The 23,382-nt window shown below is 42.3% G+C and overlaps 1 protein-coding gene and 1 long non-coding RNA gene across 17 annotated transcripts in view; one reads left to right on the forward strand and one right to left on the reverse strand.

Annotated features, from left to right (window-relative positions):
• The window catches only part of TNRC6B (trinucleotide repeat containing adaptor 6B), a 239,845-nt gene that overhangs the window by 126,987 nt on the left and 89,476 nt on the right, over nucleotides 1-23,382 (forward strand). The window lies entirely within an intron of this gene.
• On the reverse strand, nucleotides 3,450-11,095 carry LOC122457380. The gene is made up of 2 exons (XR_006276894.1): nucleotides 9,291-11,095; nucleotides 3,450-8,102 (listed from the first exon to the last, which is right to left on the reverse strand). It is a non-coding gene; the product is annotated as an uncharacterized LOC122457380 (long non-coding RNA).

Consider the following 23,382-nt stretch of genomic DNA (forward strand, 5'->3'; position numbering starts at 1 on the left):
CCTGTGATCTTGAACAGGTCATTTATTCTACGCTTGGGTTTACTCAGCTACAGAATTATGTTTTTAATACTTAATTACTCACAGGGTTGTTGCAATGTTTAATTAATGTTTGTAAAGCTCTTTGGCATCCTGTGATGAAAGAAACTATGTAAGTGTTAAGATATTCGTAGTGTTTTATTAGAGCAAATGACAGGAGGAGTCAGGAGAATACAGGGTTCTAATTCAGAGAGAAATTGACTCACTCTGTAACCTTGAGCAGATCATTCAGTCACATAGCAAGCCTCTGTTTGCAGTGTATTTCTTCAGGGAAATCTCAGATCAGATGCAGCACTTGGTGATAAATAAGAGTTAGTTTTTACTCAGCTGGAAAACTGCAAAAAAGACAAGTTTTTCAATATACATTCTTGTGCATCTAAGCTGAGGTTTCCTGCAGAAAAAGAAAAAAGGAGGGTTGCTAGGGCATCTACTAAAATGTTTTTCAGGAAATTCTAAAATGACTGACTGCAGAAACTTGCACTGTACTGAAACACATATGTGTGGTTTGGGCCTAATCTGCATTTTGTGTTTAACGAAAGTTGAATGAGAGAAAATTTTGTATATATGCACTGACATTATTATAAAAATATATAACCTGAGTGCTAAACATGTGTAGTTAGAGGTTTTAATCCATAATATAATTCACTTGCTTTGTATTTTTAGTGACCATTTATGATATTTAATAAAAAAATAAAATAAAATCCCAGATACTACAGTTCAAATTCAGGTGTTATACTTTTGGTTATGACCATGAGTTTTAAGGTTGGAAAGTTAATCTAGCTTTTGTGGAGTTAGGTCTGACTCTGAATGCTATTTCATATTGTTTAAAATGTAGTGTGAGAATATTTTGAGTGTACTTCAGGGAAAAGAAATTTTGATATTGTAAAGCACTTTTTCTAGTTTTTAGGAACCTTCTGGCTACATACTTGGTCAGCTTCAAAAATGGCAATTCTTATACTATTTCTTGACGCAGGGCTTTCCATCTTCAAAATCCTTTATAAACTTCATTAGTTATTTTCTCCTGAAAATGTAGACTGGTAATACTTGTGACCTCTTAAGGCTGTAAGTGATCTAAAATAAACAATAATACATTGTCCTTTTCATAGCTCGCTGTCTCATACCAGTTGTCTGAGTATGAAGTCACCTTTGCTCCTCAAGACTACTTTTTCTTCCACAATCTGTTGGCTCCTGCAGTATAACCTATTACAACCAGAACATTGACAGCAGCCGCTTATGGGACTGGATTTCTGCTCCATGCCTTTTGACAGAAAAGCCAAGCTGAGTCTAGATTTAGATCTTCCTTCAACTTCTATGAGGCTGAAGGATCACTGACTTCTCCTTAGTATGGATTACAGTGAAATATCCTAAACAATCTAAGAACAAAAAGCACTTCAAAGAAATAAAATAGAATGTAGAAAAATACCAAATTAAAAACTAAACAGAATAAATCATATATGGTCTAATTCTATGTAAAGCTTAGCTAGACAAAGATATGCTCTTGTAGTTACAATGAAAAATGTCATGAAATTAGATCAGGGTTCCATCTAGTCCAGTAGTCTTGTCTGTTAGTGGTCAGTATCCTTTGCTTCAGAGGAAAGTGCAATAAATCATGTGTTGGAATAAATTAGCCATAAGGGGAGTTTCTTCCTAATTTCCATCAGTTAGTGGTTGGCTTATGGACTAAAGTATGAGGGTTTATAGCTCTTCTGAATTTTTGTCCTACCTAATGTAATGTTGGATGTTTCCATTATTCATATAAATAAATGCTTAAACCTTTTTTTTTTTTTAAATCTGTTGTCAATTCAGAGAAGAAAAGAATATTGCATTTTGGTTTGCACTAGATCTTTTCTTGACTCTCGAGGTCTCTCTCAACTTTCAGCTCTCACGAGTCCCAGAATTTATCTTCCTTTTCCCCTTCCCTTGATCTCAATTTCTAGCAACCCGACCCTCTTTTGTTATCTGTGGCGATGTGCCTATCCCTGTCCGTGTGGGTGTTCTTCCAACCCCAACTTCCTCATTGTATCTTCCTGGACCCAAGGATTCTGAGCTATTGGTTTTAATGGCTTCCAATTACACTTTCAAGCTAGTCTACTGTTATGTCTTGTTGTGTCACTGCACAATGCTAATAGGTCATTATCAGGGCTAGATACCTTCCATCCCAGTACCAGTGAGCTGTACAGCAATATAACAAAATCCTGAGGTATCGAACACCACAAAATGCCTTATTTCTCTTTCAGCATGAGCTTCCTCTGAAGCTATCCAATCTATCAAATGGTCATTTCCTACCTCTTAATCTCTTTTTAACCCATCTTCACCTCCATCTCCTTTTTCCTTCTTCTCTGGGAAAGCTATCTTTCAAAGTTGCATATCAGATGATAGGTAAATTGTAGCCCGTTTCAGCCTCCTAGAGGAAATTTCTGTGAATTCCTGAGGCTTTTTTACAAATCTAAATGTTCTTTGGGCAGCAGTGTGCAGCTAGTAGGGTAACTGTTAAAAGTTTCAGAATGGCTTGGCTAAACCTTTCACAGTCTAACAAACAGCTACAAAAGTAATCCTGATGGGAAAAATTGTGTAAACCAATTTATTTCCAGGATGGATAAAAATAAATTTAAAAAAAGATGGTTTAAAAGTCAAACTTTAAAATTAGAATTAACCATTTATCTTTCCTAAATTAGGGGAGAGAGAGCCCAGTGAGTTTGATACACTGGATCATGTATTTGGTATAATGCATTATCTATGCCACTATCATTACAGTAAGATTGCTTATGCTTGGTGCTAAGTTAGTTCATGACTGTGCACATTCTTGGTGCGTTCAGTTTGGCAAAAAAGATTTTGTGAACTCAAAGCATGTTTTACAGTTGACTGATTAAACAGAAAAGAGGCACAATGAGGATGAGAGGATTAAAAAAATATTCTTAATTTGATGGCCTAAGTTTTCTGCAGTATGATATATTCATCTGTAACCCAGTTTTTATTTATTGCTTGAAATAGGAACACTAGCTTTCTTACTTTTTCTGCTCTTTGTTGATTTCATCCAAATGAAGAGAGTATTCTGTCTTCCTCTGGAAAAAAGGATTGACTCTGCAGTCAAAAATTTGTTTACTACTTCATCAGCCTATATCTTTGATTATTGTTCAGTGACATCTGCTAGTTCATTAGTTTAGATCTCATTTTAACTTCAGCTACAAATGTAGTTTTGGTATAGATTGACTCCAGCAATAATTTTTGTTCTTCGAGACTGGATCCCGTTCTAGGGTGTGCATGCATGTAAGATTGGATTATTTTTTAATAGTGTCTTTCTGGGCCATGCATATGTCTTATGCCTAAGGCTGCAATTTAGTCATGGAGGTCATGGAAATCATGGAATCTGTGACTTCCAAAGACCTCCATGACTTCAGCCAGCACCAGCCGGGAGTAAAAGTCAGGGACAGGTCACGGGCCTCTGTGAATTTTTCATTATTGCCCATGACCAGTCCCTGACTTCTACTAAAAATGTCCGTGACAAAACCTTAACCTTACTTATGCCTCCTCTTGTTCCTGTACAAAGGCATAAGGGGCGAGGCGGCCACAACTCTCCCTCAGTTCCATCTCTTACTGCCCAAGGTAGTGAGATGGAACCTACCTGGTGTCCAACCTGCTAGATTTTAGCTTTGGTTAAATGACTTAAAATCTTCTGAGACTCCTCAGAACTACCTTCATTCTTTGATTTTAATCACTGCAGTCTGTTCTAGCACTTGTTGAGCCAAAAGTTGCTGAATGGACCCCACTGTACAACCCTCCCTGTAGGAGGATTGAGAAATGGTCAACTCAAAACCTGCAGGCTTTAAGCCTGGGCCATTCTATGATGGAATAATTTTCCTGAAAGAGAGGGGCGCTGGATGCCTATTCTGCTTGGGAGAGTTCCACATTCCAGACAGGTGAGGCAGAAGTTGAGAGGTATGAGACTAAAGCTCCATCTTCTGGAACAGTCTATGACAGTAGCATTAGATCCACAAAAATCAAATTCAAAGACCCCTCTTATGGTCTAGCCCGCATCTTCTAGCACTTTATCCAGGAGGTAAATGACACAGCATAGAAGGCAGATTGGCCCTGGTACTTCCCCTAGCGTTGAAACTGACAACTCGGACATCAAAGCAAGTGTTGAAAAGAGCTGCCCCAATCACTGGTTCAGGATCTCAGTGTCCACTTGTAGAGATGCAGAAAAACACAGAGATATGTCACCCAAGTCTCTCATGGCATCAAAGATGTGTGGAAAGGAGCAGACTGCAGCACAGCAGACCCCACTGGCACTGGGCCAGGTACCAGAAGTATTCCTATTGATGTCGACTCTGGCACCAGCAGGACAGACTTGAAGCACACTGGAACCACTCCTGGAAGAGTCACAAACCAGCACTGATGTAATCCTTGGCATGGAAAACATTTTACCAACAGGCATCGCATTACAAAGGAGGTGTACTTGTTGCCATCCTCGGTACACACCTTTTCATTGGGGTCCAGCATGGACCTACTCCATTGAAGACTTCAAGCATTAGAGCTGAGAGAACCAAGGATCTATCCAGACCTTGACCAGTGGCCTGTTGGGATTAACACTGGTTCAGTGCTGACTATCTGTACATGTATGGAGTGCCACAGTGGCCCTACTAGGATTATTGGGGCCCACTTTCCCAGGCCTCTAGGAGTCAGTGCCCTCATTCACAGAAGAAGTCTGCCTCTGTTGTGTCTTGGCTGGCAAGATCTTTGTCACCAAAATACAGAGGGGTGAGATTCAGAAACTGAATGATCACTCTCACTGCCTAAGGACCTCTTTTTATCTTCCCTGAACAAAGCGGTAGCATTGACACCAGCACTAGGTGATTTCAAGGCTTTTCAGGAGCTCGTGGTATGGATTTCAGACACCTTGGACATTGAGACTTCAGTCATCTCTGAAAAATCTCACAAACTGTTTGACATTTTGTTGGCTGCTGGTCCTGTTGGGATTGCCTAGATCTGGCAAGGGCTAGCCACAAGGTTACTATAACACCAATGGTTCAACCAAATGGTTGAAATGGTATCAGAGACCCTCATGGTTAGAATACGCTTGCGCCCATCCTAACCTTGGTTCCCTAGTCATGTTAGACATCAGAAGTCAAAATCTACCAAGACCAGGATCCCAAATGTAGAAGCATTTGGAAGAAAGGTGCTCTCTTTGGCTTTACACCACTTAAGTGGCCAACTGCCAGGTGCTGCTGGCCAACTGCATCTTCATGGGGAACATGGTAATGCCCTTTGTGGCAAACCTCCCTCATGAAAGCAGAGAGGAACCTGAAAGACTTCATAAAGGAAGGCTGACTAGTGGCCATGATGTGCTTGCAGGCAGCGATACACACCACAGCCTGATCTATGGCCATGGAGGTGACAGTGCAGAGAGTCTGGTGGCTCCAACCTTCAGTCATTCCTCATGGGGTACCAGCCACATGTCAGGACTTGCTCTCTGAGGGCTTGGAACTGTTCAGCAGATGGACCGATAGCACCCTACACTCACTTGAAAGATTCCAAGGAGACATCATGCTCCTTGGGAATTTATACTCACCTGCCCTATCAAAGGCATACCACCCTCAACCATGCTACAGCAGACAGGGTGCCTCACCTTACTACAGACAGACAAGTACTATGGCAGGAAATGTCTGAGGTACAATAGGGAGTGACAGCCTTCCTTGACCAGTTGTGATGACTCATCGCAGAATTGATGAGGTGGTCATGAGCTGCATGAGAATGAGTCCATGGATCTCAACATTCAGAAGCCACATCACCCCATTCCATCAGGCATGGTCTGCTGTAACATCAGATAGACGGGTGTTGGAGATTATTGCCCAAGGCTACCCCCTCCAGTTGCACTCACTACTTCCTATTCCCATCACCATTCCTCTTCAAGGACCCTTCTCACGAGCCTATTACTAACAAAAGTAGTCTCATTGGTTTTAATAGGAGCCGTAGAGCAGGTTCTTCAGGAATTTTAGGGAAGAAGCTTCTTTTTCTTATATTTCCTCATTCTGAAAATAAAAAGGGAGATCTTCATCCTATCTTAGGCCTGAGTAGACTCAACAAATACATATGCAGTCTCAGGTTCAGAATGGTAACGCTTGACTCGGTCGTTCTGTCACTCCAAGCTCAAGACTTGTTTGTAGTGCTTAGCTTGCAGGATGTGTACTTCCGTATAGCTATCCATCCAGCCCACAGGAGGTACCTAATGTCCAGAGTGGAGCCAAACCATTACTGATACAGAGTTCTGCCCTTCAGACTCTTCATGACACTGAGAAGTTTTCACCAATTGTCTGGGCATAATAGTGGCTCACCTAAGGAATTCACAGGGATTCCTTAGGGAATCCAAATTTGGTGATATCTGAACTAGTAGCTGATCAGAGGCACCTCCTGGGAGGAGACTGGAACAGGCTTAGATTGTATCCTCTCTCTGTTCTCCTACTTGGGACTACTGGTGAACTATGAGAAGTCGTTCCTTGCATCAACAGTGACGATAGAGTTCACAGGATCTCTGCTCAATTTCAGTTTGGCTAAAGCTTTCCTGACAGTGGACGCTTCGCAGTCACTTCAATTGATAGTACGTGACCTAAAGACAACACCAACAGTGACACTGTGTACATGTTTGGGGCTCCTTTTTGCAAGTTCTCGAGTTGTTAGATCTCTTTTTTTTTAACCAGTTTCAACTTGACTGATTATGTAAAGCCTAGTGGTTTTAAAATAAGCTATTCACTTGTTCTCAAAAAGCGACTTTCCAGAGTTTGACTCCATTTCTCTGTGGTCCGAGTCATCAGATGCTAAAAGTTACATTAAAAAACTACATCAAAAGAATGTTAAGGTTGCAAAATCAAGCACTTTAAAGCTAAGAAAAAACAGAATTATGATTGCCTGTGCAACTTTAATTTGATCTTCATGTGCATTTGCGTTATAGTAGACTTTGATAGACTTTAATTACATGATCATCTATTATTTTTTTCCCCACAGAACTCCGCCTTCCTTGCTTACCTAATCCCAGTCCACCCTGCATCCAGGGTCCTTGTCCAAGTTTCCCTCTGCTGAGTCCCAGTCTTGACTCAAATGCGGAGGGGAAGAACATTGAGAGCAAATGAAGAAAGAATCTCCTTTCACTGTTCTAGTGCCTAGCATCACAGTGGCCCTGGCTGCCAGGAGGAGCAATTGCAAGGAAAGTCCTGCTCAACCTTGTAGCTCTGGTTTATGGAGCATCCCTGATGCCAGAAAAATTAAGAAAATATAGCTGCCAAACCCTAACAAGATATTACTGAGCATGTCCAAACAGGTTTTTGTTTGTTTGTTTGTTTGTTTTTAAGAGCTTGTAACAGGGCCAAACTTGGGCAGTTTTTCACATGAATGACAAAAAAGCACACCCCTGGTCCCAGGGTGAGCCCCCCACCCTCCATTGCCAAATTTAAATTCCCTGCTCCTAAGTCATGGAGGTACTACAGCTTCTCAATTAAATGGTTGTGGTGATTTTTTTTTTTTTAAACGTGGACAAAACAACATTTTTTCCTTAACTTCTTTTTCAGAAATGGCTGGATCATTTTTGTTCAAAATTGGGAGGGGGGACCACCCAAATCAGCTTGAGGCAGATACTTGGCATGGAAAACTTCAGTCTGAATTGTTTGTCTAACTTAATTATTCAGTGGAACGTATCGGGCAACCTTAACTAATAAGTGGTGCTATGAGCTCTATCTATAACAGATGAGTAAGGCTATGGTCTAGTCATGGGTATTTTTAGTAAAAGTCACGGACACATTACGGGCAATAACCAAAAAGTCATGGCCAGTGACCTGTCCATGACTTTTACTAAAAATTCCCTTAACTATCTCTTACCTGCTATGGAGGAGAGTGTGTGCGCATGTGCGTGCACGCACTCGAGCGGACGGTGCCGCTTCTGGAGGTGGGAAGAGGCCTGGGACCTTGCCACTGCTGTTCCAGGGGGGCATAGTTTCTGCAGAAATCCCAGAAAGTCACGAAATCCGTGACTTCCGTGACCTCCATGAAAGATTGGCAGCCTTACAGATGAGTAACAACTTTGTGGGTATGGAACAAAGTAAAGATGTATTTTTCAACTAATAAAATTCTAACACGTTCTGGTTTTAGTGGTTTAATGCAATTAAAATAAGTAATATAGCTTAGTCATATTTTGATAAATTAAATGTTGTGGCACCTTGAAGCCCTGTAAATGCACAATTTTACCATAATGTATAAATCTGAATAAATATGCAAAGCTATTAGTCTCTTTGAGTAAGATATATTTTGGTTTTTGTAGCAACAAGTTACTGTAATGTTTTATTTTGCAACTAAAAATAAACAGATTCAGATTAGCTGTAGTAAAACCTGTATAATGAACCTTTAGTAAGCAGCCGTCTTAAGAGAGCACCCCAAAATATCCCAAACATTGAATACTGAGCCATTCCACATTTGTATAAGGCTGTTTCATTAACCAGCATACCTTTGTTTGACACTTGAGTAGCTTGTCAAGAAAACTTTTTCATTGTATTTAAATAGGTCCATGGTGATATATTTTCTGCAAAACATGTTAGGTGTTTACAGATTTCTGGTCTTGATTCCTGTCATTTTAGGTCTTTGCAACTCTTAAATATATTTTGTTTTGGGTAAGAATGATAAGATACCACTTATGTTCTATGAGGCTGGGACTTTTTTTTTTTCGTCTCACCTAGCACAGTAAGGCCCCTAGATGCCGATAGTGGCATCCGGACGCTATAGTAATATAAATAATTATAATAGTTCTGTCTGAAGGAATGTCTAAGATCATTTCAAACCAGATTATTTAACTAGTGGTGGTACTACCTAATAACTTTTACAGAACAGTTTTTAACTGGATGTTCTGCTCAGAATAATATTTACAGTAGCACCGCAGTTACTGGTTGACAGGCATTTGGTTTAATATAACTACATTACTCTCTGCTAGTGAACTTTTCTAATTTAATATCCTACTTTTGAATATGATATGCATAATAGTTGGCCTGAGTGCTGTGTGATAATCACCCCCAAGTAATATATCTCATCCAAAAATTCCTGAATTCAGCAGTAGCGTTGTTTTATATGAAGATTCTTGTTGTCCTATATCGAGCGTTTAAAACATACAGTAACAAGTTTGTCATCTAAGGTAGTAGCCAGCATTGCTTTTGCTACTGTGAGGTTTTACAGTATGCTTTTTAACTGCTGTCCAAATATAATATTTAGCACATATATACCTTGATCCGTAGTTATCAGAGTGCTTCACAAAAGTTATAAGCATGATTGCCACTTCACAGTTGGGAAATCTGAGTCATAGCAAGGTTGTAACTTCGTAAAGTCACAAGTGAGTCATTGGCAGAGCTGCGAACAGAATTCAGTATTTGACTCAGTCTAATGCCCGACTCTCCCTCCCTCCCTCCCTTTAACTACAAAAATACTTGCTCATTCTACTTGTCTGTTTCATGTTAAAATGCTTGTAAGATTCTTGAATCAGAAATCTGGAAGGGTAGCATATATGGTAGGAAAAGTTTCACTTTCTTTGTGTATTCTGAGGACCTAACCAGTTAGAAATCCCCCAAAATCCTCAGTATGGATGGGGCCTGTGAAACTGTTTTTCTTTTTGTTTTCCACCAAATGCATCCGATGAAGTGAGCTGTAGCTCATGAAAGCTTATGCTCTAATAAATTAGTTAGTCTCTAAGGTGCCACAAGTACTCCTTTTCTTTTTGTTTTTCTGTTAAGTTTCCAGCTAATAGCTTTTCTACTGGTATGTGGACCTCTTGGGATTGTAAATGTCCTAAACCCTTCTAGTTTTATAACCCTTTAGTACAAAACCATGCTGGCAAATATTTGTGTGTGCTTTACTTGCAGGCTAATAAGAGATCTTTTAACTGACATCTGGCATTTTTCCCAGATAGCCTGCATTCATTTCAAGCCCCATGTTGTGTGGCAAAGTAGGATTCCCAAAGTACTTCTGTTTGCACAATGAAATAGGTAAAACGTTTCTTTTGGATAGCATAGCAGAGAGAAGTCTCATAAGCTGCAAAATTTCTCCTAAGGACAGAAATTAAATTTTAATTTCATGAACGTTAATTTGGAAAACAGAAGAACCCAGAAAACCATGTATTCTCTTAAGTTATGTCTGTATTACAAAAATTGGTGGTTGGTGGTATCAATGATGGGTGCAGCTGAACTGGTTCACCTCTTCTCAAAAATGGATAACTTTCATAATAGACAAAAAGAAAAGGAGTACTTGTGGCACCTTAGAGGCTAACAAATTTATTTGAGCATAAGCTTTCTTGAGCTACAGCTCACTTCATCTTTTTGCAGAAACAGACTAACATGGCTGCTACTCTGAAACCTTTCATAATACAGTACATACAAGTGAAGCTTCAGTCTATTCATAGATTGGATTCCACTGTGATAATCTTTTTGTTATAGGGCAGTTATCACCTCCCATATAGGTGTTAAGTTCTGTATTCCTGGAGGCTTATCACCTTTCATTCTTTTTCTGCTTTTGCTTGAGCAGTGGAGAGAGGGAGTTGACAAGTTGCCACTGATCTTTGGGAAGTGGTATAAGGCAGAATCCCTAGCTCTTGGGGCCCTGACTACACTGGCAAGTTTCTGAGCAGTAAAGCAGCTTTCTGCGCTATAACTCCCAAGCTTTACACACTGCCAAACCACTTAGTGCACAGAAACTGCGCAGTTGTAGTGCTTTAAAAAAAAAAAAAAACAACCCAACAAGAGGTGTACAGCTTTCTGCGCCGGGGCTACAGCGCTGCGGTGCTAGGGCAGACATCGTGGTCAATTACAGCGCTGCAGTGGTCCTCTGGGAGGTGTCCCACAATGCCTGTTCTCACCTCTCTGGTCCTCGGTTTGAACTCTACTGCCCTGCCCTCAGGTGACCAACCATCAGCCCCACCCCTTAAATTCCTTGGGAATTTTGAAAGTCCCCTTCCTGTTTGCTTGGTGATGCGTGCACTGGTCTCAGTGAATCTTTCCAGGTGGCCATGCCTGCTCCACACATCAGGTGATGCCCTGCTCGGAGCAGTGCCAAGCTGCTGGACCGTATCAGCATTTGGGGAGAGGAGGCTGTCCAGTCCCAGCTGCGCTTCAGCCATAGGAATGATGATACCTACTGACAGATTTCACGATGCATGACAGAAGGGGGCCATTACAGGGACACATTGCAGTGCAGGGTCAAAGTGAAGGAGCTGCAGAATGCCTATCACAAGACGTGGGAGGCAAACAGCTGCTCTGGTGCTGTGCCCACGAGCTGCTGGTTCTACAAGGAGCTGGACGCAATACTTGGTGGTGACCCCACTTCCACTGCAAAGACCACTGTGCATACTTTGGTGGCTTGCATGCCAGTCAAGAGTGGACCAAGCCCAGGATGAGGAAATCTTGGATGAGGATGTGGTGGGGGAGGGGGACCCAGAGGCAGAGGATGACTTGGAGGTCAGAGATGCATGCAGCCCGGAGCTCTTTTCTACCTTGGAGGAGGCTAACCAGTGTCAATAGTCAGATCTTGGCGAAGTGCAAACAGGAGAGGAGGCTCCTGGTAAGTGGATCCGATTTTTGGGAATCGCTGAAGTGATTTGTCAGAGGCAGGAGGGTTGCAGAAAGCAGGCTTGTCTCCCACTTCTTGCCTAGTCTGAGCGGTGGAACCGGCTGTTGATTGGCTCTTTCACTTCACAGGAATCTTCCCTCGGAGATCTCTAGGAAACTCTCATGGAGATACTGGGCAATCAGCTGCCGCAGGTTCCTCGTCAGAGCTGCTTTATTTCTTGCCCCATTAACAGTAATTTTTCCGTGCCATTGTGCTGTCGTGGGGTGGGGAGCATTGCTGCACACAGGCGAGCCTCATTGGGTCCAGGGCGGAAGCTGCAGGCTTGGAGAAGACCCTTGCTTGATTTCCTGCTTGCCCTTAGCAGTGAGATATCTTCCATTATCCTGTGGAAAGTCTGGGGACAGGAATGATTTTCAGGCCCACCCTACAGTGCTGGCTTTCCCCAAGAGCCATGTGCCAAGTGTACAGCAGGGACCGGGAACGCTGATTTACCCTGCCCCTGCAGCTACTCACCATTTTGGGGGTCTTGTGGCTCATGTGTGCTTGCCTGGGGTTAGCCAGTTAGTGACAGATGTGAGAGCACTGGCTGTGTTTTAAAGCACTGAGTCAGTATTTTCTGTGTTGCAAACAATACTGCTGCTGTAAAACGTTGCGTTTAAACTTCACAAACGACCTTGGGAGCCCAACCTCCCTCTTTGTTATCAGTGGCTGAACAGCTGCGCAGAATTAGAAAGCGGCCAAGAAGAACTAAGGAGAACTTTCTGTGTGATGTTATGATGCATTCCGCCGCCGAGAAACAGGAATTGAAGGAGTGGTGAGACAATGAGAAGAGGGACTGAAAGAAGAACGTGGCACACCAGAATGAAGCCATGGAGCGTCTCTTAAAGGTTATGGAGTGCCAAGCAGACATGCTTCAGGCGATACTAGCTCTTCAAATCAAGCAGCTCCGCGCCCGCCCTCTCCTGCAGCCGCTGTTGCAAAATGGTTACCATGTGCCCCTCAGACACCGCCAACACACTCTTATCAACCTCCTGGCTCCAGTCTATACCTGCAGCATTCCACTCCTCCCCCCTCGCAGTCCTGCACTGCGGACTCCCGCTACCCACTGCACACAACACCCATCCCTCTGCAGTTTGGCCCTGCTGAAATATAGTACCTACTGCATTGTACTCCAACAGAGAAGGTTGGATATGATCCCTGGACATACATAAGTCTTTAGCTGTCCTGGGAGCCCTCCTCCTCCTGGGACCTTCCCTTCCCCCATCCCCCTCACTGCTGAAGGGTTTTTTTTGTTTAACTCTCTCCTCCGGTTGTTGTCTTTTTTTAATAAAAGAATTGTGTTGGTTTTAAAGCAATCTTTATTCTATTAATTGACAGCAAAAAGAGTCATGCAAAACAACATACAATTATTTTAAACCCACATATTGCATCATCCTAGCATTACAAGCACAGCACTCTCAAGCATATCAACATTAGTGGCTTTCAGCTTCAAATTGCTGCCTCAAGGCATCCCTGATCCTTATGGCCCTGTGCTGTGCCCCTCTAATCGCCCTGGTCTTTGGCTGTTCGAACTCAGCCTCCAGATGCTGAGCCTTTGCGGTCCAGCCCTGAGTGAAGATTTCACCCTTCCCTTCACAAATATTATGGCGCATACAGCATGCATCTCTAACCATAGGAATATTGTCATTGGCCAGGTCCAGCTTCCTATAGAGGCAGCATTAACGGGCTTTTAAATGGCCAAAAGCACACTCAACAGTCATTCTCTACTCGCTCAGCCTGTTGTTGAACCGCTCCTTGCTGCTGTCAAGTTGCCCTGCTTTTGGCTTCATAAGCCACGGTATCAAGGGGATGACAGGATCTTCCAGGATCACAGTGGACATTTCAACTTCCCCTTTGGTTATCTTCTGGTCCAGGAGAAAGTACCTGCTTGCAGCTTCCTGAATAGGCCAGTGTTCCAAAAGATGTGTGCTTCATGCACGTTTCCGGACCAGCCTGCATTAGCATCTCTGAAACACCCACGGTGATTCATACGCGAGGAGAACCATTGAGAAATACCCCTTGTGATTAATGTACTCAGTGGCTAGGTGGTCTGATGCCAGAATTGGAATATGCGTGCCATCTATCGCACCCCCAGTTAGCAAAAAAAAGAAAAGGAGTACTTGTGGCACCTTAGAGACTAACAAATTAGTTAGTCTCTAAGGTGCCACAAGTACTCCCTTTCTTTTTTGCGAATACAGACTAACACGACTGCTACTCTGAAACCTCCAGTTAGGGAAGCCCATTTGTGCAAAGCCATCTATAATGTCACACCCAGAATCACGGTCTTTCAGAGAGGGATTCGATTAATGGCCCTGCACACTTCTGTCAACACAAGTCCAACGGTAGACTTTCCCACACCAAAAAGATTAGCAACCGATTGGTAGCAGTCTGGAGTAACCAGCTTCCAAGGTGCAATCGCCATGCGCTTCTTCAACAACAGGGCAGCTCTCATTCTTGTGCCATAAGGCTGGGGCAAACTCATCACACAGTCCCATGAATGTGGCTTTCCTCATCCGAAGGTTCTGCAGCCCCTGTTCATCATCCCAGATGTGCATGTCGATGTGATCCCACCACTCGGTGCTTGTTTCCCCAGCCCAAAAGTGGCATTCCACTGTGGTCAGCATCTCCTTGAATGCCTCAAGCAATCTCGTGTCGTAGCTACTACGTGTGGCAAAATCAATGTTGCACTCCTCTTGCCTTTTTAGTTTAAGGAATAACTCCACTGCCACTCGTGACGAGTTGGTCAGACCGAGCAGCATACTGATCAACAGTTCAGGATCCATTCCTGTAGCCCAAAGAGGCAGGGTGCGCAATACATAAACCATTGAAAGATGGTGCCAAATGTGGACAGAAGCACAGGGACTGCTGGGATACGAAGCAGTGCATCACAGGTCAGTGGGACAGGACCCAGGATGCCCCGTGACGCCTCTGCCTGCCTTCCCACAGCTCTTAGCAGCAGAAGGGGAGGAGATGATGCTCTGTGGGATAGCTGCCCAGAGTGCACCGCTCTGAATACTGCTGCAAGTGCCGTAAGTGTGAACATGCTATTGCACAGGCAGCTGACAGTGTGAACACACAACAGCAGTTTCCCTTCAGTGCTCTGAGCGGCGCTGTAACTCTGCCAGTGTAGACATGCCCTCGGTCTCAATTTATCAGAGTCCCTCTTAACAGGGCCAGCCTTATGGTGAGGTGGGCGATGTGGGCACTGCGCAGGGCGCTGTGATCAGGGGTCACCATCCATGGTCAAGAGGCAAGGAACAGGCTAGGTCTGGGGTGTGAGGCCATGGAAGGGAACTTGGGCAGTGGGGGAGACAGCAGGGCCGGGGGGCCATGGGATGGGTAGGGAGTCTGGGAAGGCAGCAGGGCCCAGGGGGTATGGGTGAGAAATTCTTGGGAGGTAATGGGGGCTAGGGGGGATTTGTGGAGGTCAGGGGAGGCAGTGGGGCCTAGGGCAATGGCGGGGGAGGCAGTTTGGCCAGGGGGCCAAAATACAAGTTCACCCAGGGCACCATTTTCCCTAAGGCCATCCTGTTGCTTAAAGTGAAAATTCAGCCGTCCAAAGGCTCATTCCCAATTGCCACTGCAGGGCTGAAGAGAAGACTTCACCCAGAGTATGGTGGAAGAGAGGGGGGGGATCTTTTGCCAGGTAGACCCTCTCCTATTACTGTTTCAGAGTAGCAGCCGTGTTAGTCTGTATTCGCAAAAAGAAAAGGAGTACTTGTGGCACCTTGAGACTAACAAATTTATTAGAGCATAAGCTTTCGTGAGCTACAGCTCACTTCATCGGATGCATTCGGATGCATCCGATGAAGTGAGCTGTAGCTCACGAAAGCTTATGCTCTAATAAATTTGTTAGTCTCTAAGGTGCCACAAGTACTCCTTTTCTTTTTGCGAATACAGACTAACACGGCTGCTACTCTGAAACCTGTGGTAAATGAGTTATTCATTCTTCATTCTACCTATTGTTTGTGGGTTTCATAGCCACAGAAGTTCTTTCTGGGTAAAAACTATCCATAAGGTTAGATAATGGGTCTTTCACCAACACTAAGTTCTCTTCTAAAAAAAAAAAAAAAAAAAAAATCAAATCAAATTGTTTAGCTGATGGTTTTGAACCTTTGAAGTCGTGAATAGGTGTATAGTAGTGCTAGCATTTTTTAAATAAATGGAAGTGATGGAGGTTTTAGTTACCTAGATTTTAGTGGATACTTCAGTAAATAGACTTTCTAAAATTATTTTGATCACCTTTTTAAAATCTGACTCATCTTATCAATGTTTTTCTATTATGAATGCACATGTATGTTGGCAGCTTCCACTACTCCCCATTTCCTGTTTAGGAGAAATAATGAATTGTGTGTGGATTTTGCGAACTGAGAAGTGGAGGGAGAGGAGGAAACATTGCTCACATTTTAGAACTTTGATCATGTCTCTTTAATTGGCTGTACCTTGGCTAATTTAATCTACTATGGATAACTTCTGCAGGAGCTTTAACTCTGTTAATATAATTAAATACAAAAAGAAACAAATGTCCTAACTTTTTCCCATGTATTTTTCCTCTCTATCTTTGACTGTACCTGAAACATCATTATAATTCACATTTTAAGACTATGGCTTGCCCCTCTTCCTTCCAAATACCATTAATGTCTTCGGGGCATATCAGACACCATTCTTCTGAAGACAGTGGCCAAGTGAACAGCTGTCCCTTTCAAATTAGTTACATCTGCTCCTTAATAGGCCTGATGACTTGCTGTTGAGTAGAAGGAGGCACTTTCTTTCCTTCAAATCAGCGGCACTGCGATGGGTACCCGCATGGCCCCACAGTATGCCAACATTTTTATGGCTGACTTAGAACAACGCTTCCTCAGCTCTCGTCCCCTAATGCCCCTACTCTACTTGCGCTACATTGATGACATCTTCATCATCTGGACCCATGGAAAAGAAGCTCTTGAGGAATTCCACCATGATTTCAACAATTTCCATCCCACCATCAACCTCAGCCTGGACCAGTCCACACAAGAGATCCACTTCCTGGACACTACGGTGCTAATAAGCGATGGTCACATAAACACCACCCTATATCGGAAACCTACTGACCGCTATTCCTACCTACATGCCTCTAGCTTTCATCCAGATCATACCACTCGATCCATTGTCTACAGCCAAGCGCTACGATATAACCGCATTTGCTCCAACCCCTCAGACAGAGACAAACACCTACAAGATCTCTATCATGCATTCCTACAACTACAATACCCACCTGCTGAAGTGAAGAAACAGATTGACAGAACCAGAAGAGTACCCAGAAGTCACCTACTACAGGACAGGCCCAACAAAGAAAAGAACAGAACGCCACTAGCCATCACCTTCAGCCCCCAACTAAAACCTCTCCAACGCATCATCAAGGATCTACAACCTATCCTGAAGGACGAGCCATCGCTCTCTCAGATCTTGGGAGATAGACCAGTCCTTGCTTACAGACAGCCCCCCAATCTGAAGCAAATACTCACCAGCAACCACACACCACACAACAGAACCACTAACCCAGGAACCTATCCTTGCAACAAAGCCCGTTGCCAACTCTGTCCACATATCTATTCAGGGGATACCATCATAGGGCCTAATCACATCAGCCACACTATCAGAGGCTCGTTCACCTGCGCATCTACCAATGTGATATATGCCATCATGTGCCAGCAATGCCCCTCTGCCATGTACATTGGCCAAACTGGACAGTCTCTACGTAAAAGAATGAATGGACACAAATCAGACGTCAAGAATTATAACATTCAAAAACCAGTTGGAGAACACTTCAATCTCTCTGGTCACTCGATCACAGACCTAAGAGTGGCTATACTTCAACAAAAAAGCTTCAAAAACAGACTCCAACGAGAGACTGCTGAATTGGAATTAATTTGCAAACTGGATACAATTAACTTAGGCTTGAATAGAGACTGGGAATGGATGAGTCATTACACAAAGTAAAACTATTTCCCCATGGTATTTCTCCCTCCCACCCCACCCCCCACTGTTCCTCTGATATTCTTGTTAACTGCTGGAATTAGCCTACCTGCTTGTCACCATGGAAGGTTTTCCTCCTTTCCCCCCCCTGCTGTGGGTGATGGCTTATCTTAAGTGATCACTCTCCTTACAGTGTGTATGATAAACCCATTGTTTCATGTTCTCTGTGTGTGTGTGTATATAAATCTCTCCTCTGTTTTTTCCACCAAATGCATCCGATGAAGTGAGCTGTAGCTCACGAAAGCTTATGCTCTAATAAATTTGTTAGTCTCTAAGGTGCCACAAGTACTCCTTTTCTTTTTGCGAATACAGACTAACACGGCTGCTATTCTGAAACATGTTCTCTGTGTGTGTGTGTGTGTGTGTGTGTGTATATAAATCTCTCCTCTGTTTTTTCCACCATATGCATCCGATGAAGTGAGCTGTAGCTCATGAAAGCTTATGCTTTAATAAATTTGTTAGTCTCTAAGGTGCCACAAGTACTCCTTTTCTTTTTGCAAACCATTGTATGAACTCTTATTTTGAGTGGCTCATTTAGGTTTAGTTTAAACCTGTTCTTCATCGATTTAAACCAAACCAAAATAAGCCTGGTTTAAATTGAAATAAGAATGTCCACACAGCTGTTTGTACAGATTTAACTAAATTTGTTTAAAATCACACTTTAGTTAAATTTGGTGCCCCTGTGCATATAAGCAAGCATTGAATTTTCTTGCTTTTGCAGTATTCTCAGTCTGGGAAACAAGAAAACAGGAACAAGTATCAAACTTAAGGTTTCAGAGTAGCAGCCGTGTTAGTCTGTATTCGCAAAAAGAAAAGGAGTACTTGTGGCACCTTAGAGACTAACAAATTTATTAGAGCCACAAGTACTCCTTTTCTTTTTATCAAACTTAAGTCTCCCCAGAGGTAGATCAGAGCATTTATCACTAGACAGTCAGACCATTCCTTGTCCCAGTATTATTTCTAAAGTGAATTCGGTGCTCAGAAGCTGATGAATTTAACCTGTCCTTCATGAGTATATTTAAGGCAGTAACATTGCTTTTTTCATACACTGACCTCATCTCCCTGCCGAGATACTTCAGACCTGACTTGTAGAGAGGCTTCCTCTTGAAAAGAGAAAAGGAGTACTTGTGGCACCTTAGAGACTAACAAATTTATTTGAGGATAAGCTTTTGTGAGCTACAGCTCACTTCATCGGATGCAAGGTGCCACACATACTCCTTTTTTCTTTTTGTGAATACAGACTAACAGGGCTGCTGCTCTGATACCTCTTGAAGTGAGAGTGAAGGCCATTCTCTGTGGCCCATTCACTAATTAACCTTTTTTTCTGCTGAGACTGACAAGGAGGGGGCAGTTGTAAAAGTTGTGTTTTGTGATATGGACACTGCAATTCATTTTGTTTTGGCAAATGGCCATTGGATGGTATTGTAATCCCTTTCTTATTACCAACCCAGTCGAATTCAAACCAATAACATAAAAGTACCCCATTCGCTTTAAAAAATGCTCCTACAATGTTAAGAGTGATTATTTTTTCAGTGTTTTGTACTGGTTTGTGGGGCATGTTGTGGTAACTGAGATCTACTCATGATGTTGCATTGAGTTATCAATACTTGTGAGAAGTTAACCACTTCTTTCCTTATGTGATACTTTCATCTGAATAGTTTGGTTCTGTAGGAATAGGAGAGGAAACAGGAAACTTGCTGAGTTTTAATAATGGCCATTTATTACTTTTGAATTTTTCTTTTAAGTAACAAATAAAGAAAACGTTTTAATTTCTGCTGAGTTAGGTTCGCTGAATCCCCTTTGATAACCCACAAGTGAAATTAAAATAAAAAACCAGCTACACAGCTGTGAGATTGAACCTGCCGGTCATCAGGTGTCTTGTGTATGAGTTGTATTTTCCATCCAGTTTTTTTAAATTATAAGCTTCTTTGGTCAGGATCCACATCTTCTTCTGAAGTAGATTCCCACGACTGTAGATGGTGCTCAACAGAGAAAAAATACCTCGTTATTTGACAGGGACATTGAATAATATTGTCTGTAAGAAGTCCTGCCTTTAAAGAGAAATACTTTTAGTGGTTTAAATATACTTTAGTCTGATTACTTTCTACAGCAACTTAAAATTCATGATGTTTTATTATGATAAAAGCATATCAGTTTTTCCAGATATGCTCTTTGGAGAAAGCAGACTCCTTACAGTGACGTTGCTTTGGTTTTCAGCCAAGAATCAGGTTGTGCTGGTTGCCTTACTGGCAAACAACTTTTGCCTTTGGAAAACATGAATAATAATTTTAAACACTATTAAAAATCTAGTAAAAGCGGTATGAATATTTTTATTTATATTGATATAGAATTTTCTTAATAAATGGAGTGTATCCATTTTTCTCTACCTGGTGCTGAGATTTTATTATATAAATTCCTACTCTACTTCTAACTTTTGGCTTTGTAGTCTCAGCTGTATTGAGCTAGTACCATGGTGTGACCTTGACTTAAGTAATTTTGTAAGTGGCTCACTGTCCATTCAGGGCAAGAATAGTGCAGTTGGACCACAGACTTACTCATTGCTCTTTCAAACTACACAAGTTCAGTGTGGTAGCCATGTTAGTCTGCATCAGCAAAAACAAGGAGTGTTTGTGGCACCTGTGACAGGGTCGGACCAGATGGCTACAGGAGAGGAATAGAAGGCAGATATATTAGCCCCAGGTTAAGTAGGTCCTTTTCCCTGGGTAAGGTAACAAGGAAGGTTCCAGAACAATGAGGAACCTTCTGGAGACATTTAAGACAGACAGGCTGATTAGAACACCTGCAGCCAATCAAGAAGCTGCTAGAATCAATTAAGGCAGGCTAATCAGGGCACCTGGGTTTAAAAAGGGAGCTCACTTCAGTTTGTGCTGCGTGAGAGGAGCTAGGAGCAAGAGGTGCTAGGAGCTGAGAGTGAGAAGGCGTACTGTTGGAGGACTGAGGAGTACAAGCATTATCAGACACCAGGAAGAAGGTCCTATGGTGACAATAAAGAAGGTGTTGGGAGGAGGCTATGGGGAAGTAGCCTAGGGAGTTGTAGCTGTCGCACAGCTGTTCCAGGAGGCACTCTAGTCAGCAGCATACCACAGTGCCCTGGGCTGGAACCCGGAGTAGAGGGTGGGCCCGGGTTCCCCCCAAATCCTCCCAATTCCTGGTCAGACACAGGAGGAGTTGACCTGGACTGTGGGTTCAGAAAAATGGCCAAGCTGAGGGCTGCCATGAAGCTTCAAGGTGAGCAAATCCGCCAATAAGTGCAAGACCCACCAAGGTAGAGGAGGAACTTTGTCACACACCTTAGAGACGAAAGTTACTCTTGTATCTGGATGACCTGTTCCCTCAAAGATGCTGTTTCAAACGAACAAAAAATTATTTGAATGCTTCTCATTCAGTTTTTCTGAAACATGATACGGTCAGATTTTAGTGTTTCTGGTCTATTGTAAACACGACACTTCATTTGTCCTAAACAAATTTATTTATCACCTTAAATGGGTCTGGTCTTTAAACTGCTTTCTTATTAGCCTTCCTGTTGTTCAACTTTAATTTCTGTACAGCCTTTAGTTGTCTGTCTTATTATGAGAATGCAGCATAACAGATCTGAAAGAGTCTGCAGTGTTATAGGATTTAAACATGGTCTTTACACAATTAATGAAGTCCCTTTTGAGGCTCTTGGGGTTTGTCTACACAGGGATAAAAGACGTGCAGCATGACTGCAGCTGGCTTAGGTCAGCTGACTCAGGCTCTGGCTTGGGCTGTGGGCCTAAAGTTTGCTGTGTAGACATTTGGGCTCTCTGGGACCCTGTATGTCACAGGGTCCCAGAGCTTGGTCTCCATCCAGCCCAGGCCTGAATGTCTACACATCTATTTCTCAACCCTCGAACCTGAACCCCTCAAGCCCAAGTCAACTGACCTGGGCCAGCTGTAGGCTTTTTTATCCCTGTGTAGACATGCTCTTTGATTTGCAAGACCAGGTTTCTTACATGGGCTATTTTTCTGCCTAAAATCCATTATGTTTAAAAAATTGATTTTTAAGAGCTGCTGAGGTAGCTCGTATTTGCACTGACAGAATTCAGTGGAAGTTCTGGGTGTTTGGCATCTCTGAAAATCTAGCCACTTTTATTTAGGTGCCCAAGTATGGATTGAGTTCCTATTTTAGGCACTCAAGTTTGAAAATTGTAGCATATTTCCAGTGGTTATCTTGCATTTCTCACTGATTGTCTGGAACTGTCAGAGATAACTGTGCAGCAAAAACAAGCATCAAGTGATCTCAGATACTACCTGTAACTCAAGTCCTGTCAGCATACACAAACATTTAACCTGAGTGGGGTGGTATTTTTAACTCGAGTTGCCTGGCCTGTTGGGGTAGGCTAAAGCCCGAGTTAGCACAGCTTATCAATAGCTAACTTGACGGTTCTGCACTGTGGATGCAGGTGTGCTCCACTTGAGTGCTCCAGCACCTTTTTACCATTCCCCTGTGTGTCCAGAAATGACAGACAAGTTCTCCCACAATTGACTGGAAAAGAATTTATGAAGTGGCTCAGCTTACTGCAGTGAAAATAACCATGGTATGTCCCCCTACAAGTCTTAATGCCACTCATGAATGCATGCAGCACCAGCATGGACATAGCAGCTTTGGTAGTCTTTTTGTATTGTAGCTGCTTTTATGGGAGCGTAGATAACTGAAGTTAAATCTGTTGGGAAGATATACTGTTGGAAAACCTATTTTGTAGAAGAATGCCAGCACCCAAATTGCTCTTTTTTTTTTTTTTTTTTTTTTTTTTTAGGGTCTTCAGGGTAAACACAAAAAGCTTGCTTCATACAGTTATGAAGTGTTGCCTGGCACTGTGCTGAGTCTATTTCTGAACTCCTAGAAATCCACCTATCCTGCTTATGTATTGTGATGTTGATCTTCCATCTTGTGCATATTTTTAGTCCTAGTTTTCACTTTAAATGTAGCCTATATAGTTTCTCTTTTATATAGAGACCAATATATAGCATTTTACCTATATATATGTGCATATACATACACTCTTTACTGGTCAGGAGCTCTGACATATGCATTTCTGCCTTGAGTTAGGGGACATGAGAACTTCTGAAAGCTTGTGTGATTTTTCTGTGTCAGAGGCAGTGTGGCTTCAACAATAAGGAATCTTTGGTACATACAGATTTCTCAGAAATAAAAATACAAATTTTCTGCTAAATCTAATAAAAGCCATGATTTTCAAAACATTTAAGTGATTTTGGGTGCCAAATTTGAAACATACTAATAGAACCTGAATTTCAGAGGATAGGTGTTCAATGCTCCCTGATCACTTTTGAAAATCTGGGTCAGTCTTCCTTTATTGTTTAGATAATTTAGAAGCTCTTAATAGAATACTATAAAATACTTGTGGACCAGCTGGAGAGCTTGCCTTTCTTTCTGACTAAATAAATCCTGCTTCTCAATGCTGTTTTAGGCAAAAGTGGTTGTCCTCAAGACTTCAATAAGAAGATATTGTGAATGTATTAAGTCCCCATTATGATACTTTTTAAAAGCATAAAATGAAGTTGAGGGATTAAAACCCACAAATTCCCTTCTTCTAAAAACTGTCAAGATGAATTACTGCTTATTTTTAAAGATGGAAAATGAATTTTATTGTATGCCACCAAAATGATTTTATTTACAATAAAAAGTTATGAATATGAGATTTT

This window comes from Dermochelys coriacea, chromosome 1 (assembly GCF_009764565.3).
Source record: "Dermochelys coriacea isolate rDerCor1 chromosome 1, rDerCor1.pri.v4, whole genome shotgun sequence".
NCBI lineage: Eukaryota > Metazoa > Chordata > Testudines > Dermochelyidae > Dermochelys > Dermochelys coriacea.